Source organism: Zalophus californianus, chromosome 5, assembly GCF_009762305.2.
Source record: "Zalophus californianus isolate mZalCal1 chromosome 5, mZalCal1.pri.v2, whole genome shotgun sequence".
Lineage (NCBI taxonomy): Eukaryota > Metazoa > Chordata > Mammalia > Carnivora > Otariidae > Zalophus > Zalophus californianus.
In genome coordinates, this window is record NC_045599.1 from 49392539 (window position 1) to 49411313 (window position 18775).

At 36.1% G+C, this 18775-nt stretch overlaps 1 protein-coding gene and 1 pseudogene across 1 annotated transcript in view; both read right to left on the bottom strand.

Moving 5' to 3' along the window:
- Positions 1–18775, bottom strand: part of ADAMTS6 (ADAM metallopeptidase with thrombospondin type 1 motif 6) — a 295386-nt gene that overhangs the window by 224034 nt on the left and 52577 nt on the right. The window lies entirely within an intron of this gene.
- On the bottom strand, positions 14063–15723 carry LOC113929616 (annotated as a pseudogene).

Consider the following 18775-nt stretch of genomic DNA (forward strand, 5'->3'; position numbering starts at 1 on the left):
ATGCTATTCAGAAGTGTGCTGGACGCCAGCTCACAGTGGTTCAAGAGAACCAATAATATACATCTCTTCCCAACTCCATGCTCAGTGACTTCATGTTGGTAGCTTGAAATAAGCCATTGCAGGAGTATTTACACCACGGAAATCTAAAAATGCTATGAATCAGAGCTTTTTTTATTCATCAGAGAGTTGTTTTACCAGTACACAACTGACCACACTATACAAGTTCTGCACCTTGGTGTTCTGTTTTGTTTTATAGCTATATATCCTGCCAATTATTCCATATCAACATATATAGATCTAATAATGATCACTTTATAGTACCATTTAATATGTATTGGAAATATGACCCAATACTTCTGAAATTTTGTTAATTTGATGGGCAAAAATTTTTTTATTTTTGCATTCCCTTTACTGCTAGTGAGATGGAACATTTTTCATAAATTTCTAAATGGTCAAATAAAAAAAGAAGCAAATAAGCTAGCCCTATTAGGTTTAGAAAGGCAAATATTATTGTATTAAAGACTAAATTTGTAAACTTCCAAGTAGTCAAAGCAAAATGGTTATAAAGGATTCTATCATTTTTGTTGCTGATAAAAGAAATTATATGAATCATTTGAAAGATATAATTTTTTTCTACCAGAAATTCCTCATCATGAAAAGTTTTTTCAAAAAATTATTATAGGAAACTTCATTCGGGTAACAGATGATACCTTTGATAATTTTATAGATGCAGAATAAAGGCTCACTAAATGAAGGCTGTTCTGGGAGGAGCTAAGGTTATTTTCAAATCAAATGACATTTATTGAATGTCTACAATGAATCAGACTAACATGATTCAGATATGGTAATATATCACACTCCTAAAAACACACTTCCATATACCAAGAAGAGTAGATAAGTAGCAGCTCTCTTAGGCTTTATCCCTTACAAATCACTTATGTCAGCTAGACTTTCTATCTTTTGGTACACAGACCATTTAAGGTTAGAGTCTTTGGAAAGATCCAGGAGCACAGATACTCCACGTTTCTACCTGAAGGGAAAATCCATACTCTTGGATTTTCTAATACTATATAGAGCCATAACAATACTTTCACCTAGATTGTAAGCCAGGAGTTCTGCAGGCAGAGTTAAGGTTTTTCTCAAGAAGAAGCTTTGGCTCCACTGATTAAGACTTCTAAAAAATGCTTATGGGAAACTTTTAGTTGTTACCTGTCTTGGCCATATAAAAAAGTCTTAATATTGCTCCTATGGGATATCTGGTTTGAGCCACATACTCTCCTGAACAAGTTGAACTCTGTACTCATTTGAAACTGGACATTTATATTTTGGGTCATGACTATTACACTGAATTTTAATTTCTGTGTATTGATTTGAGCCATCAGGTTGCATCCTTGCATACACACATTGAAGACATCCCATTATACTTATAATAACATCAAGTTTCCTTTCTATAACTCACAATTAGAACTCGCTACACAATTTGCAGGATCCAGTACAAAATTAAAATACTGGGTTCCTTGTTCAAGCACTGCACCCTTCTAAGAGAAGGGCCTTAATCCTTGATTCATCTCTAACCTCATTTCATACCTTTATAATTCCTCCCCACACTGGTGTCACCTCACTTCAGAACTACCAGTGTCCCTCCTGCCTCAGGGCACGCCTATTGCTAGGTCTGAATAATTCTTCCCCTTTGCCCTTCGCAAATAACTTCTCATCATTCAAGTGTCTGCGTCAATGTCATTCCTTAGAGAAGCCTCTCTGTACCACTTAAGTATGGCCCTGATTGTTCTCTTTCATTGTATCTTGTTCTTTCCTGTACAGAATGCATGACAATTAGTTAATTTATATTTATTTACTTGTTTATCGCTGGTCTTCTCTTTCCTTCTTAGAATTCAAGCTCGAGGAGTATAGATTGCATGGATATATTATTTATGAATGCAGACCCAGTGTCATATAAGTACTGGGAACAGCAGTGACTTCAAGCTGAAGTCAGAATGACCTAAGCTTGAATCTCAGCTCTGCCATCTTCTGCTTGGATAACTTTGGGTAAGTCTCCCCATGCCTCAGTTTTCTCAACAGTGAGGATAATAACAGTATACTACAGTATACTAAAAAATGCCATTAAATTTAAATGAGTCAGTATGTATAAAAGTCCCTAGCAGAGAACTGGTTTATAGCATTATCAAGTCAAAAATTAACTCTTATTATCATTTTATTATTACATTTACTGTTGTTTACCTTTTTACTATATTTTATATTATTATTTATATGTTAAGAGTCATCCTTTCTTTATGAATATCAAAAGTTTCTCAAAACTAATTCTGATTCATAATCAATTTTAAAAGTACCAGGACACAAGGATGCTTGTTCTTGCTACTTGCTATGTCATAATATTGTATCAGATTACTGAGCGTTTTACAATGAATGGGGCAAATACAGCCAATTTTGTAACACCTGAGAAGAAGTGGTTGTAGAAACTTTAAAATTACCAAAAGGAATAATGTAGTATGTGAAATATCTCAGCGTATAAGCTGCTCAAATGTAAGGTTCAATATGGTCATTACGATTTACCATTACTTGTTTGGGCTGAACGTGGAGGAAAGACAAAGAATTATAGGGTAGTGATGAACTCTATGGCCAGAGGAAAGAGAAGCTGTTTATGGCAACCAGATTTTAGTTCATTTTATTAGAACTTCTCCAGCCTAATATTTGAACATTTTAAAGATACAAGCTCTGTAATTTACTAATTAAGCTATGATTCTACCAGTGTCATGAGTGCTCTGAAAAGAATTACACCAATGGTTTCTCAGCATCTTTAGGTGTTTTTCTTCTGATTGAATTTCAACACATATATTATTACATTGTGCCTGAAATAGAAAATATCCTACTTTTTTTCTTTTTCAAAAGGTTTCTTGTTAAAGTTGGTAATGAGTACATCTACTCTATTTTTGTATGTATTTGAAAATTTTAAATCAAGGGTTTAAAACGTCTGACAGGTTAACAAAATGATCACTGCAAACTTCAGATTTATGGTTAGGTCAAGCCAACCTGATGCTGGAATGATGGAACAGGGCACTGGACTGCATGAATAAGTTTCCTACTCTCCAAGCAGAGAATCATCAGCAGTTTTATAGTGGTGACATTTACGGTCTCAGAAGGTGGTGAAGGAGGAGAGCATCAACAACTGATTTGATGTACACCTCATATAGATTATATTCATGGACTACCCTGGAAGTTTCTACAGTGAGGTCTGTTGGTTAATCTTCTAGTCAATAACCAACCGAACAAACAAAAACAAAACAAAAAAAAGTGTAGATTACCATATGATACTATATACAGAAGACTATTCAGTGAATTGGAACAACAGTGAACTTAAATAACATAGCATTCTCCTGTCTCAGCTAAGGTATGAGAACAAAGAAAAAAATATATGATAGAATCTGTACAAGTATAAGACTGTTACATGCAACACAACCCTTATCGCTTCTTTGACTAGCATCCATCTGTAACCCGCTGCAACTGAAAGTTCACCTCAATCCACTTTCTTACTGTGTGATTGGTGGCAATTTATTTAATTTCTCTGAACTTCAACCTCCTTATCTGTAAGATGGTAAAAAAAATATCAATCTACTAACGCTGTTATAAGGATTAAATCTCATAATGTAGTGTCTCTCATCTTAGGAGTCCACAAACTCGCTCCTGGTCAAGGGTTTACTGATAACTTTTTTTAGTTTCAGATTGTCACTTTTATGACAATCGTTTTTTAAAAAGAGGATCATAAGTATGGTAAAAAAAAAAAATAAACATATAAAGCGAGTAAACATGGGCGCCTGGGTGGCTCAGTTGGTTAAGTGACTGCCTTCGGCCCAGGTCATGATCCTGGAGTCCCGGGATCGAGTCCCACATCGGGCTCCCTGTTCGGCGGGGAGTCTCCTTCTCCCTCTGACCCTCTTCCCTCTCGTGCTCTCTATCTCTCATTCTCTCTCTCTCAAATAAATAAATAAAATCTTTAAAAAAAAATAAAGCGAATAAACATCTTTAAACAAACTAGTACCGCATAGTGTCAGTGCCTACTTTGGCATTCGTGTTCTGGATCATATTGTCCCCAAATAGTACCACTTTAATTGTCATAGCCTAATGGGAAACCAACAGAAGAATACTTACATAAAATATGTTTTTGTGCCAAGTCAAGGCCAAATGAGATCATAAAGCTGTATAAAATAAAGGTTTCTAGCAGTTTGAATAGAGAAAAATGATAAAAGTCAGCACCAAGTAGTACAGACATGCTGAACTCAGAGAAACCTGTCATCTTCACTTTGGCAAAAAGCAATTTAGTTTCAACAATGGTTTTTGCCTTCCTAGTAATGGTGATGTAATTTTCTTTGGTTTTGTACTTTTCTTGTTATTAAATTTATAATTTATTTTGGCTTCATGATTCCATTGGGTCTATAAGCATAAGGAACTTATACTTTGTTTTATATTTGTAAATATTTAAATAATAATGATAAAAATAATTTAATATTGGAGGGTCTGAGATAATATTTTTTCTTTATTTTTTTAAGATTTTATTTATTTGTTTGAGAGAGAGAGAGAGCATGAGTGGGGGGGCAGAAGAAGAGGGAGAAGCAGACTCCCCTCACTGAGCAGGGAGCCCCACACGCGGCTTGATCCCAAGATCCTGAGATCATGACCTGAGCCGAAGGCAGACGCGTAACCAACTGAGCCACTGAGGTGCCCCTAATATTTTTTTTTCTTTAAAAGGAGTCTGCACATTCCTCTTTTTGAAACTGAGATATTGTATACATAGAGTTTAGCCTAAGAAAACTCTTAGTAAAATTTAGTACCTATCACTTTCCCTGTACACATTTATTATTACATAGGTATCTGGCATTTGTCTAGGTTTGTTTGTTTTTTCCAGTCCATAGTAGTAATCTGGGGGTGAGGAAGGGGCGGTCTGATGGGAATGATTGTTTTCAGTTTTCATGCTTTATACAGCAGAAGTTAATCAATGGGGATAGACTGGCAGATTCGGCAATCATTTCTGTGGTGTCATCTGAGTGAAAAGACAGTCACCTTTAATGGCCATTTTTGTAATTTTATCACTAGAAATATATTCCTTTGGTAGTGAAGAAATAGGATTTAAGGTGTTCAAGAGAAGTATCAAAGCTTGGAATCCTAAAGTGTCTTAGAAGCAGAAGTAATTAGGGTCTAATAGATTACATAGGAATTCTAGCCCTCTCAAACAATTCTGAAAGTAGAAGTAGGAAGTCATTGAAAATAGTTTTATTCATTTACTTATAACCTGTCTCTTTCCATAAAGACTTTGATACAAGTATATTAATATAAACAAAATCATAGAAAGATGACAAGTTTCATCTTAGAGCAGGTCTATTCCAGGGAGAGAGAACACATGGTGTTGTGACTTGCTTAGTCAAGCATTTTTATTCGTATTTCTTTATTTTTTCTGTTTTCATAATTCTTTTTTTTGGAATTTTAAAATTTGAGAATAGGTGACACACAGTGAATGTTACATAAGTTTCAGGTATACAACATAGTGATTCACCATCTCTATACATTATGTTATGCTCACCACAAGTGTAGCTACCATCTGTCACCATAAAACGCTATTACAATATCATTGACTATATTCCCTATTCTGTGCCTTTTATTCCCATAGTCAAACATTTTTAAACTGTTTGAATTGGTAAAAATTCCTCCTGACTAAGTAGTTCATAAGAGGTGCTATCACTGGGTCAAAGACAAGAGGAGAAAATAAATAAGGAAGGCACTGATAGAGCAGGCTGCCAGAGACTTCAGTAAGTTGGTGCAAACTAGGGTAGATTTAGAGGATTAATGAATCTAATTACAGAGCTGCAGGACAGAAGCAAAGGGAGCTTTCAAAGCAAGACATAAACAAAGGAATGGAATGGTTAATGTACTACCAGAGGTCAGGCAATTGTTTTCATGAGTAACAGTAAAAATTCATAATCATTGAAAATGTGTATGCTGTTTCTTCTCTAATTCTAAATATTCTGAAACTAGGGATAATAGTTTGGGTCCTTTTTATTTAGGCACCTGAATATCCCTAAAAAATAGAAACAATAAGTTAGGACATTATCAATAAACTCATTGCTACTTTTGTTCTGTCTTTACTACAACTTTTCCTTATAGCTGTGGTTATACCAGTTGCCAAAATCGCAGAGAAAAGGAATCATAGACATGAGAGATAATTACATCATGTTGTTTGCTTTGATGCCTTCATCATAAATCTCCTTCATGTCTTTATAAGGACTCATCAATTACTTTACGGACTCACCAATTACTAGTTTTTCAAAGTAGTCAATCTCCTACTAGTTTATTAAATACTGAAATTATGTCTGGGGAAGTTTTGGTTTTGCTATTTTTTTAAAATTCTAACATCAAGTGTTAGAATTAAAGGTGTCTTCAGTTCCCTTTAAATAAAAAAATTCTTATTTGAAATTTTCAAACTTACACAAAGTTAAAAATACAAAAATAGCACAAAGAACTCTTTTATACCTTTTACCTAAATTCATCTACTGTTAACATTTTACCCTATTTGCACCTGTACTCTCTACACACAGTTTTTGTTGTTTTTTTTTTTTCTGAATCGCTGGACACTAAGTTACATACATCATGGCCCTTTACAAATAAAATTTCAGTTACAATTGCTTAAAAGTTTAAATATCTTAATTATCAGGTAATTTTGAGCTACCTAAGACATGATCATCATGAAAATGTAAAATACTACATATTTCTTTATACCTTACCTAGACTCTCAAGATGTGAGTAATGTACTCTAAATATTCCCTGCCAAATTTTTTCAACATTTCAAATTGGCAATGTTTTTCTTTTATTTTTCCTGTTAAAAATGGAAAAATTTTCCTGATTTTCAAAATGTGCTGCTATATCTATCATTGTATAGTCATTCATTTAAAGCCAACCTTGACTATATCAAAAACTAATGATGTAATGTATGGTGATTAACATAATAATAAAATAAATAAATAATGGGCACCTGGGTGGCTCAGTTGGTTAAGCGACTGCCTTCAGCTCAGGTCATGATCCTGGAGTCCCGGGATCGAGTCCCGCGTCAGGCTCCCTGCTCATGCTTCTCCCTCTGACCCTCTTCCCTCTCATGCTCTCTATCTCTCATTCTCTCTCTCTCTCAAATAAATAAATAAAAATCTTTAAAAATAAATAAATAAATAAAGCCAACCTTGAAAATTAATTCAAACATTAAAACCAAAAAGTATTTAACAAATTATTCCTTCTCCAGAGGACAACTAGGTAGTGAGATAAAAAGAATGTCTTCTTTATTACTCTCTTGGCTTAAAATATTACATTTATTAAACATATGGATAGTTGATACTTTGCAAGACTGCTTAAAGAAGTTTATAGGAAAAATGTAATTTCAAACTCTGTTTGAATATCCCTGATGAATATAGATGTGAAAACTCTCAACAAAATGTTAGCAAACAACAACAAAAACCCCCAGCACATTAAAAAGATCATACAACAGATGAGGTAGGATTCATCTCTGGGATGCAAGGATGATTCAACATACACAAATTACTAAATGTGATAGATCATATTAATAGAATGAAAGATAAAAATCATATGACCATCACAGTAGATGAAGAAAAAGCCATTGACAAAATTCAACATCTTTTTATTGTAAAAACTCTCAACAAACTAGGTATAAAAGAAACAAACCTAACATAATAAAGGCCCACATGACAAATATGATAAGCCCATGATTATATTATATTCAACAGTGAAAAGTTGAAACTTTTCTTCTAAGATCAGGAACAAGATAAGGTTGCCCTCTATACTCTCACCATTCCTATTCAACTTAGCACTGTAAGCCCTAGCCAGACCAACTCAAAATGGAATAAAGATGTAAATAAAACCTGAAACCATAGGCTTCTGGAAGAAATCATAAGGGAGAATTTCCTTGACATTGGTCTTAACAATTATTTTTTTTACATGACACCAAAAACATGAGCAACAGAAACCAAATAAACAGTGGGACTACATCAAACTAAAAGTTTTCCACATAGCAAAAGAACCATCAACAAAATGAAAAAGCAGCACACAGAATGGGAAAAAATATTTGCAAACCACATATCTGATAAGAGGTAGTATCTTAAATATATAAGGAAGGGAAAAATGAAGGGGGGGAAATCGGAGAGGGAGATGAACCATGAGAGACTATGGACTCTGAGAAACAAACTAAGGGTTCTAGAGGGGAGGGCAGTGGGGGGATGGGTTAGCCTGGTGATGGGTATTAAAGAGGGCACGTACAGAATGGAGCACTGGGTATTATACGCAAACAATGAATCATGGAACACTACATCAAAAACTAATGATGTAATGTATGGTGATTAACATAACATAATAAAATAAAATAATAAAATAAAATATATAAGGAAATCATACAACCCAACAGCAAAAAACAATCCAATTTTTTAAAAGGGCAGAAGAACTAAATAGATAATTTTCCAAAGAGGACATCCAAATGGTTAGGAGGCATACCAAAATATGCTCAATGTCACTAATCATCAGAGAAATGCAAAACAAACCCACATATCACCTCACACCTGTTAGAAAGACTATTGTCAAAAAGACAAGAGATAACTAATGCTGGTAAGGATGTAAAGAAAAGGGAACTCTTGTGCACTGCTGGTGGGAATTCAAATTGGTAGTGCCACTGTGGAAAACAGTCTGGAGGTTTCACAAAAAAGCAAAAATAGATCTACCATATGATCCAGTAATCCTACTTCTAAGTATGTATCTGAAGGAAATGAAATCACTATATCAAAGAGTTACCTGCACCTATGTGTATTAAAGCATTACTTAAAATAGCCAAGACATGGATACAACCTCAGTGTCCAATGACTAATGAATGGATAAAGAAAATATCATATATATGTGTATATTATTTAAGAAGAAGATAGTCTTGCCATTTTCAACAGCATGGATGAAATTTGAGGACATTATGTAAGTGAAATAAGTCACACAGAGGAAGACAAATATTATATGATTTCACTTACATGTGAAGCCTAAAAAAACCCCCAAAGTCATAGAAACAGAGAGTAGATTGGTGGTTGCCAGGGTAGAAGAGGTGGGGGTGGAAAATTCAGGGAGGGAAGTGAGAGTTGTCAAAGAGTATAAATTTCCAGTTATAAGATGAATGAGTTCTGGGATCTAATGTAGAGCACGAGTGACTATAGTTAACAACATTGACTGTAAACTTGAAAGTTGCTAAGAAAATAGATCTTAAAAGTTTTCTCCACCAAAAAAAAAAAAAAAAAAGGTAACTAAGTGAGGTAATGGATGTGTTAACTAACCTTACGGTGATAATCATTTTATAATATATACATACATCAAAATATCACACTGTACAACCTAAACTTATACAGTTACATCTCAATTAATCTGGGGGTACAAAAGAAACAAAACAGAAAAGGAATGAGCTCCATTTAATATGGGTAAATTTCCTAATTAATTAACCACTAAATTATTAGGAGGGGTTTTAAAACCAACTATGTACACTAACTAATGTTCTTTAATACTGAATAACTCACTACCTATAGGTACTAGTCACTGGTTATAAAGGAATGTTGACATATCAGGATGCCCATCTCCATCCCAGAAGCCAACTCTGTCAGCTCCCTGAACATATGGATTATTTTCTCAAAAAATAATGGCCATCAAAGGCTCTGTCTAATCACTAAACAAATATTTACCAAGCACCTATGGTAGTGATCAATCAACAACAAATTCTACCCAAAAAGAGAAGACAATGTGTTAGGAAGATGACATGCATATAACTATATATAGAGTAAATTCAATAAATTTGATAAGAAAAGTGTACAAAAAAGTGCCGTAAGAAACAAGAATGAACATGCTCACCATGTGTCAGAGTAGAAATTGTTTCCCCAACAAGAGTTTCTGGAGTTTAACACAAGTCAGTGGCAATGCATTCTTTTAATATGTGCTTTCCAAACCAATAGGTAGTAACACATCTTTTGGTAAGTATCACTCCAAGGCAAATAGTTTTTTTTTCCTTATGTGTGTTGAATAATCTTTCCAAAATGAGGCTGATTTTATATTTAAGAGGGCATAAAAAGGGTAGTCCTATTAATTTTAGTTAGCTTTATTTCTTCCTTGTTCATATGTAGCAGCGAAATTGTGTAGTTACAAAAAAAAAAAAAAAGGAGAGTCAGTCATTCCATATTGTGGCATTAAGAGAAGTAAGGTTAACAGGGACGGAGAGCTATATATGAAATGACAGGATTAATCATCATTCATGTCACAGACTGTTTTCCTTCCAAAGATGGTCCTAATAACATCTCCCATCCACCTGTGACTTTGACATACCTCTGAGGTGGGATCTAAGTTTTTCCCTCTTGAATCTTAGCAGGCTTATGACCTGAGAGGCGAAGTCATAAAAAGCATTATACCTTCTGCTTCTTTCTCTCAAGATGCTGGTTTTTGGAACTTCCATGTGAGCAGGCTGGCTGCCCTAAGGCCAGCATGCTGTAACAAAGGCCAAACTAAACCACATGCAGAAACCACATAAAGAGAGAAAGATGCCCAGTCAGCCCCCAGCTGCTTCAGCCCCCTTTATCAGCTCTGGCCACAGTCTAGCTGCAACCACATTAGAGACCAAGCCAGCACTACTCAGCTGAGCCCTTCCCAAATTCCTGACCCAGGGAATCTGTGAGTGATAGTAAAAATGACTGTTGTTTTAAGCCATTAAGTTTTGGGGTGATTTGTTATGCAGCAACAGATAACTGAAACATCTCAGCATTTCAGATAGTGCATATCAAATAATTTCATGGACTGGGTTGAAAAGGAAAGTCAGGTAAGGAACTAAAAGGTGTGAAAGTCAATGCTGAGTGTTTACTGTAATCTCACTCAAGTTTCCACAGGGCTCTCTATTTTCTTCAAGTTTCATTCAATAACATCGATCTAACATGAACTCCAAAGCAAAAAAATCATGGAGCATATGTGATAAAGCTAACTTTGGTCTGCTGAAATGAGTTAGCAGCAGTATTAATAGAGCTATGATTCCAATAATTGGGGCTATCTACAAAGTTCCAGAGTCCTACCTTCTAATTTACCTCTCTAGTAAGATAATATCCAATAAGATTCTATCTACTAAGTATATCACTTAATGATTTACAAAGTGCTTTCATGTACATGAAATCATTTAATCTTATAAATAGTAATATGACATAGCAGAGCCTCACAGAAAATTGAAACTCAGAAAATTTACACAAATTGCACAGGATTGAAAAGCTGGGGGGGAAAGGCATTTAATCCAGGCAAGCAGAAGACTAGGCTTACTACCCTGACCTGGGAGCCAAGACTTAAGTGTGTGCATGAAATACACATGATACATTAGACTCTAATTGTCACTGACCATCTGGTGCACACTATTAAGTATGCCACGCTTCAAGGAACGAAGACTCAGGTGTATATTAAATACTATGCTCTTAAAGTGTTACACTCTTTTGCTTTTAAAATACCCTCCCCTAAAAAACTTGCATTTTTATTATTCTCTGGATAATCACTAAAGGCTATTCCCAGGACTAGTCTCAGGAGTCCTGTAATTTTTTAAATGTTAAACAAAGTAGGTGCTATTTCAAAGTCCAAAGGTTTGATTTAATGAATGCCAAGCATCTCAAAACCACAGGAAATTTTTTAATACAACATTGCTGGATATCCTCTGAAGAGGAAAGTTAACATATGAACCAAATGGAATTCTCATTGAGCTCCCAATACTGCTTATCAGGATAGAAGAGATTTGTTATTGTTATTGTTATTGTTGTTGTGCAGTGTACCCAAACACTGTTTATAGGAAAACAAGCTTTTTAAATTCTTTGCCCTGTTTTTTGCCACTAACCACTCCTCCCCAATCATTGGAATAGTTCCATCTCCTTTTAACAACTTCCCATTAAACCTCATGAACCATATCCTGTACTTAATGGGCTGTTAATATTTTAAAGCTTCTGTAGTTCTACTGTAAATCCCTGGTCCCTTTTGCAACATTGAAAAGATATACCAAAAATTCTTCCAAACCGATGGTACAAAAAACCCCACACAACTTACATTTTAGTAGTTAAACAATAACTTGTACTATTACAATAGATACAATCATAACACTATACCAGGCACAATAATTATAACAACTGTATAGCTGAAAACAACAAAGTATGGTTGGGAACATAGCGGTATTTTACTGGCTTCGAGCCACATACTTGTCACATTAGCCCACCATACGCCACAATGCATTTGCTTAATCACTAGAATGGCACTTCAGTGCTTAAAAAATAAATACAATTAAGGTAATATGCCAAGAGAGTTTAAGCTGATTTTTACCCTTTAGAAAATGAAGAGACAAAAAATAATAAGGTAAACTAGTTATCTCAAGAAAGCAAACTAGAACTTTTAAAACATTTTGTCCTTCCTCCTCTTTTTTTGAAAAATGATTAAACAGTCCAGATGATGTCATCTCTAGTTTCTATTACCCTGTTTCTACGCATATAAACAACATTTTTAATAATTCTTGCCAAGAACTGGAATAAGATAAGTCTTTATCTAAGTAAAACATCTAAGTTCAGAAAAAGAAACATTATGATAAAACTTACAGTACTTAAAATGTCTTGGTTGATTATGAGATAAAAAAGAAAGCTATAGTGTCTGATTGGAACAGACATTTCCTATCTATGGCCACCCAGTTTCTGCCCTAGTCCCTGGTCCCACCTCACCTACCTCATCCGTGCTACCAACCTCACCCCTCTGCCCTTTCTAACTCTCCAATCTCCTCTTAAATAATTAGAGATCTCACAGCAAAACATTGTGCAATTGATTTATATCATTATTATATTCATTTATAAATTGTAAAATTATAAAATAAGCATCAGCCTACCTTTGATCCAATATGGTGTGAGTTTGTTTGTAATGCTCCACGATCATTCTTGACATTGAACTTCAGTTTTCTTTTCTTTTTGTTTTTAATTGTTTAACACCTGACAGCTTTCTTCTACTTATTTTTCTTCTCTCTTAGGTCCATTCAAAATTCATATTATTTTCTTCTTGAATATTAAATACACATTCACAGATGAATTATATCTTTATATTAAATGTATATGCATAGGTTATGCCATCCATGCTGCCACACTTTTCAACAGGGTTTAGTATTTTCTTAAATACTTGATGGGCATACTAACCAGTAATTACATAATTCATCTCTGGGAAATCACTGGGATGATTTCTTTTTCAGAAGTTCCTTGTAAGACTTCAAAAGACTACTTTGGTTCTGTAAGGTCATACTTTTTAATTTCATAATGTCTAAAATCTTCCATTAGATTTGACTCCCTTGAATTAACATCTCAATAAAATTCCATTTTTTCCCCTAGTCCCCTAGCAATAAAATGAAAAACTGGGCAAAGCAATTTCTTTTTTTTTTAAGATAGATTTATTTATTTTATAGTGTGGGGAAGGGGCGGAGGGAGAGAATCCTCAAGCAGACTGCTCACTGAGTGTGCAACCCCACACAGAGCTCCATCCCACAACCCATGATATCATGACCTGAGCCAAAACCAAGAGTCAGACACTCAATGGACTGAGCCACCCAGGCACCACATAATTTCCAGGAGCCCTCCAAATACTAAATTCCTATAAAGAGATGCCTTAAATAATGAACTTAGTACTTCCAAAGAAAGAAAGACTGAGGCAGATGAATGTCTTAAAACTTCAAAGTCCTAGCTTCATCGTGGATCAAATTCCTAGAAGCTTTGCCATTTGGGTTAATTGCAAGATGAAGAGGGACTGCTAGAAACATCGTACTCAAGACTATGGATAACCTAGAACAACTCATTTAATATAATCCCATAATTTATAAGAACTCTTTTTGCTCCTTATGTGATCTTCCTTTTTTTTTTTTTTTGACAGCTTATTTTTTAATGTGTAATACTCGAGTAACAAGAGAACTGCATCCAACATTGTTATAAATAAAAGAGAAAGCAGATCAGTCATCAAGGGCTCCCAAGCAAACGGCATCTTCGTAACCTCCATGCTAGTCCTCTTTGCTCTAGGGGTGTAATTTGATGAGATCATCAATTCGAAGAATGATAATTGCAGCTTCTATTGCAAACTTCAGACTCTTCACTTTCACTATGGTTGGTTCAAACACCTGTTTGTTGTCTCAAGGTTTACCATGGACCAAATCAAGACCTATCCACTTTAGATTTTTGCTTTCTGGGTTAACTTGAGTCTCATTATGGAAAGCTCTTAACTTTGCAACCAGATCTGTGGAGTCTTGGGCAGCATTAACTGCCAGTGTGTTAGGAATAACAAGAAGAGATCTTGCAAACTCCGCAATGGCAAGCTGTTCCCAAGACCGCATGCTGGTTTCCGTATACCTTTCTCAGGGTATAAGGAAAGGGCTACTTCTACAGCGCCCCCAACTGGAACCTCGGATTTTGACTCCAAAACTCTCTTCGCACAAAGAGCATCATGTAAAGAGCTCTCCATCTCGTCACACATGAACTCATTTGCCCCACGTAAGATAACTGATGCAGATGTACGAGCCTTAGTGTTTTTGATCAAGATCAGCTCATCATCACAAATTCTCTCCTGTACTACCTCTTCTTGTCCCAACACTGAAGCTTCAAAAGTTTCTTCTCCTTCCAACTTGGCCAGGATTGACAGAACTGTTGCTCCAGAAGCTTTAGTGATGTGTTTAAGGTCCCTTTTTAAAACTCTTCTAACTGCCATAGCGCCCATCTCCACAAAATACTTCAGACACACGTCATCTATTCCACCAGTGGTTAGAATAACGTTGGTACCAGTAGCCAGGATCTTCTGGATCTGCTCCTTGGTGACATCGGATTCTTTCTGTCTAATCTGGTCCAGTTTCTCAGGGTCTGTAATAACCACCTGTACACCAAGCTTCATTTTCGTTTTCTGCAGGCTGAACTCAAGGCAAACAATTTTTGCATTAACTATTCTCTTGGGCATGCCCTGGGATCCCACCACACAGTTGAGTGTACAGCCTCTGATGAGCATATTCTCCGTCTGACTTCTCCCATGGGCTTTCAGAATATTAATGGAATTGATTGGAGAGCGTGGCTGGCCTCTTACATCTGTGTATTTAACTGCAAGTACAGCATCTACTACAATATTGGCAAAGAAATCACCATTTATTCCAATGATTTTGGAAGACATCGATGTCTTAGCATCGATCAGGCAATCTCTTCCAAGTTCATCTGTGTTAATAATTAGATTTTCACTGAGGGAACGCATTGGCTCCTTGTAAGCAAGTCGATAGCCACTAATAACTGACATGGGATGAATTTTCTGTTTGACTAGTTCATCTGCATTTTTAAGAAGTTCTACTGCAATAATAACCACTGAGGTGGTTCCCTCTCCCACTTCTTTGTCTTGCAGATCCACTAGCTCACAAAGAACTTTAGCTGCACGATGTTCTACCTCCAGTAACTTCAGGATGGTTGCACCGTCATTAGTAATGGTTACATCACCAATATCATCCACCAACATTTTATCCAAGCCAACTGGACCAAGAGAGCTTTTTACAATATTGGCCACGGAAGCTGCAGCCATAACGTTCTGGGAGCGGATCGCCTCCCGAGGGCTGCGGTCTCCGAACACGGACAAAGGCCCCTCCATCTTCGTGGCGGGGTACACGTGAGCTTCATTCTCACCGCAGGCAAACAGCATCTGGGTCCCTAGGCGGGGTGGCGGCCACAACAGCGACGGAGGCTACGGCGGGGAACCGGCTGGAGCGAAGCCGCGGGGACTGCTGGGAACACCGCTCCCCGGGCCTGGCCGCAGGGCAGGGCGGGAAAGAAAGAAGGGGTAGGGGGCTTATGTGATCTTCCTGAAAACGATCTCCACTCATTAAAAAATATCAAATTAGTTTTGAAGATGTTTCATACACATCAGATTTTTAATTTGTCTCCACCATAAGCCCTAGCCTTGACCAATTTGTTAGATAATTTCTTCTAATATGTTTAAACCAAAAGACTAGAATAAATCTTTTTCCATAGTTAATTTTAATCTTTTTCATCTACTCTCATAGGAACTTTATTTTCTCCCTTTGGGAGGAATATTTAACAGCAATTTTCATAAAATCTCCTCTTTTCATGAAAATCAAAAGAATAGAAATACATTCTATTCTGGTTTCTTAAAAGTGCCGTATCTGTACATTCGAGCAGAGTTAAAATAATCAGGCACCATAAACATATATTCCATCCTCTGTGAAAATAGAAAAATTTACCCAGCGTCCCAAACTAAAATACCATTTGGGTTCTTAAAAATAATTAACTAAATTAACCCTTATTCTATTCTTTTCTAAGACAACCTCAATTCATCTTTCCTCCTCTCTCAGAACAGGTATTTTTCATATAAGAATCCATTGCCCAGATCCTTATATCTCATACTTTTCCATAGTCATTACAATATCTAACACAATGATTTGCACAGAGAAGATATCACCTTTCCAGGTCACTCTCCTTCATTCTTTCCTCCACTTCTCCTTCTTCCTTGCCCATCCCTTCCTCCCTCCCTCTCTTTTTCTGTCTCCAGCATCGTTTGTCATAACTCTCAGTGACTTCAAAACCAAGTTAAATCACTCTAATACCCTGGCCTCTCATTTATACAGAATCCTTATTTTCAGTTGTCTTGCCCTTCCTCTGCCTCAGTCATAAACATAACCAAGATCTTGTTATTACTAATTTCAAGCATTCCACTCTCTGACCATCTTTCATCTTCCCAGTTTCTTACTACTTTTCACTGTTCCTCATCATCTTCATGCAATTACTCCCCTCTTTACCAGGCTAATTAAATACCATGATCAAGCATTATCAACCCTCCCAGGCATATAACCTTTACGTGCTTTTCCCTTTTTTCCCTCCAGTGCACTCACTTGCAAAAACCCCAGTTTTAGGGAAATCCAAATCTCCACCTATCCTACACCTATACCCAACCAGGTGAATGTGACTAGAGAAAAAAACCTTAGCATGATCACTGATTTCACTTTAAATATAAGAAGTAACCTCAGGTAAGCCCTTAGCAATTCCTAACAATGCTACTACATTTCACTCATCTTACTTTTCTCAATGATTAATTCATAGTTCTCTCTTCTCAAACCTTCAATACCTCCTCGTCCTTATTTACTTTCAGTTGATTGTTCCCTATTTCGCTTAGGAAATAAAAGCAACCAGAAGAAAACTTCCAGATGCACCTGCACCAAAGACGATGAACTATATTCTGATGCATATATTCTCCCTTCCCTCCTGTTACAGTGCGTAAATTCTCCAGGATCCTTCCTATCCAAGGACAATGCCTCGTACTGAGTTTTGGATCTCATCTCTTGAAGCCTTCTCAAGGGCTTTATAACTACAGATTTCCGCACTCTCTCCCATACTATCAATTTTTACCTTTGATTATTCTCACTATCATACAGTGTACACATATGTACATACATGTAATATTGCTCCATTTTAGAAAGCAAAACAAGTTAAAAAACAAAACCTCCACGGTCTCCATGACCCCTCTGGCTAATGCCTGACTTCTCTCATCTGATTATAGCAAAACTCACTGAAAAAAGCCTTTGTATATTTACTGTCTCCACTTCTTTTCCTTTCTTTCTTTTTTTTCAAAACCTCATTTCAACCAGGCTTTCATTACATCCTTCCTTGAAACCACTCTTTTCAAGATTACGAATTGCCTTATTTTAATCTATAAGGAGCATCTGATACGGGTGACGAAGCTCTCCTCCTTGAAATACTTCACTTGTCTTCCTGAACATCATACTCTCTTGGTTCTCCTATCTTAGTGGTTGTTTTTTCTCAGTCTCCTTTCTTGATTTTTCCTCTGTTTCTTGACCTCTAAACATTAAAGTAATCCACACTCAATCTTTGGTCCACTTCTTTTCTTTAATGTGCACTTACTTCCTGGGCAAAGCTAATCCAGATCAATGGCTTTCAAGACCATCTATAAACTGATGTTTTTTGACTAGAGTGCTATCCTTCATACTGAAAGCCAGATTCATGTACCCAGTTACCTACTTGACATTTCCTCTTGGCTATCTAATAAGCAAGTTAAAATTTACAAGACTTTGTATCTTGATCTTACCAAGACTTGATCTTACCAAACCTAATCCTCTAGCATGCTTGCCCTTCTCCTATAAAATGCAACTCCATTCAACCAGTTAGTCAGCCTAAAACTTTGTGGAGTTTTCATTTACTACTCTCCTTCTCTTATATACCATATATAAGTCAGTACATTGTTAAAAATCTGTTGACTCTGCTTTCTAAGTATATATTTATAATGTGACTCCATTGCCACCACACTGCTCTAAGCTGCCATCATGTCCGACTGGAAATGCTGAATAATTTTTAACTGGTAACTCTGCTTTCACTCTTGCTTTTCTACCACGTTATATATGTAGAAGCCAAAATAATCTTGTAATGTCTTTCTTTCTCAGAATAAAATATTGTCTTTACTATGGTCTCTAAGGTTATCCATGATCTGGTCCTTGAAACTCTCTGATCTTATGTTCTATCTCTCTTCCAACCATTTACTCAGCAACTGGTGTACTGGCCCCTTGGTTTTTCCTTGCATATGTTTAGCCTGCTCCTGCCTCAAGGCCGTCATTCATCCTGTTTCTTTTGACCAGCATGCCTTTCCCCCAGTATCTACCTGGCTAACTCTATCA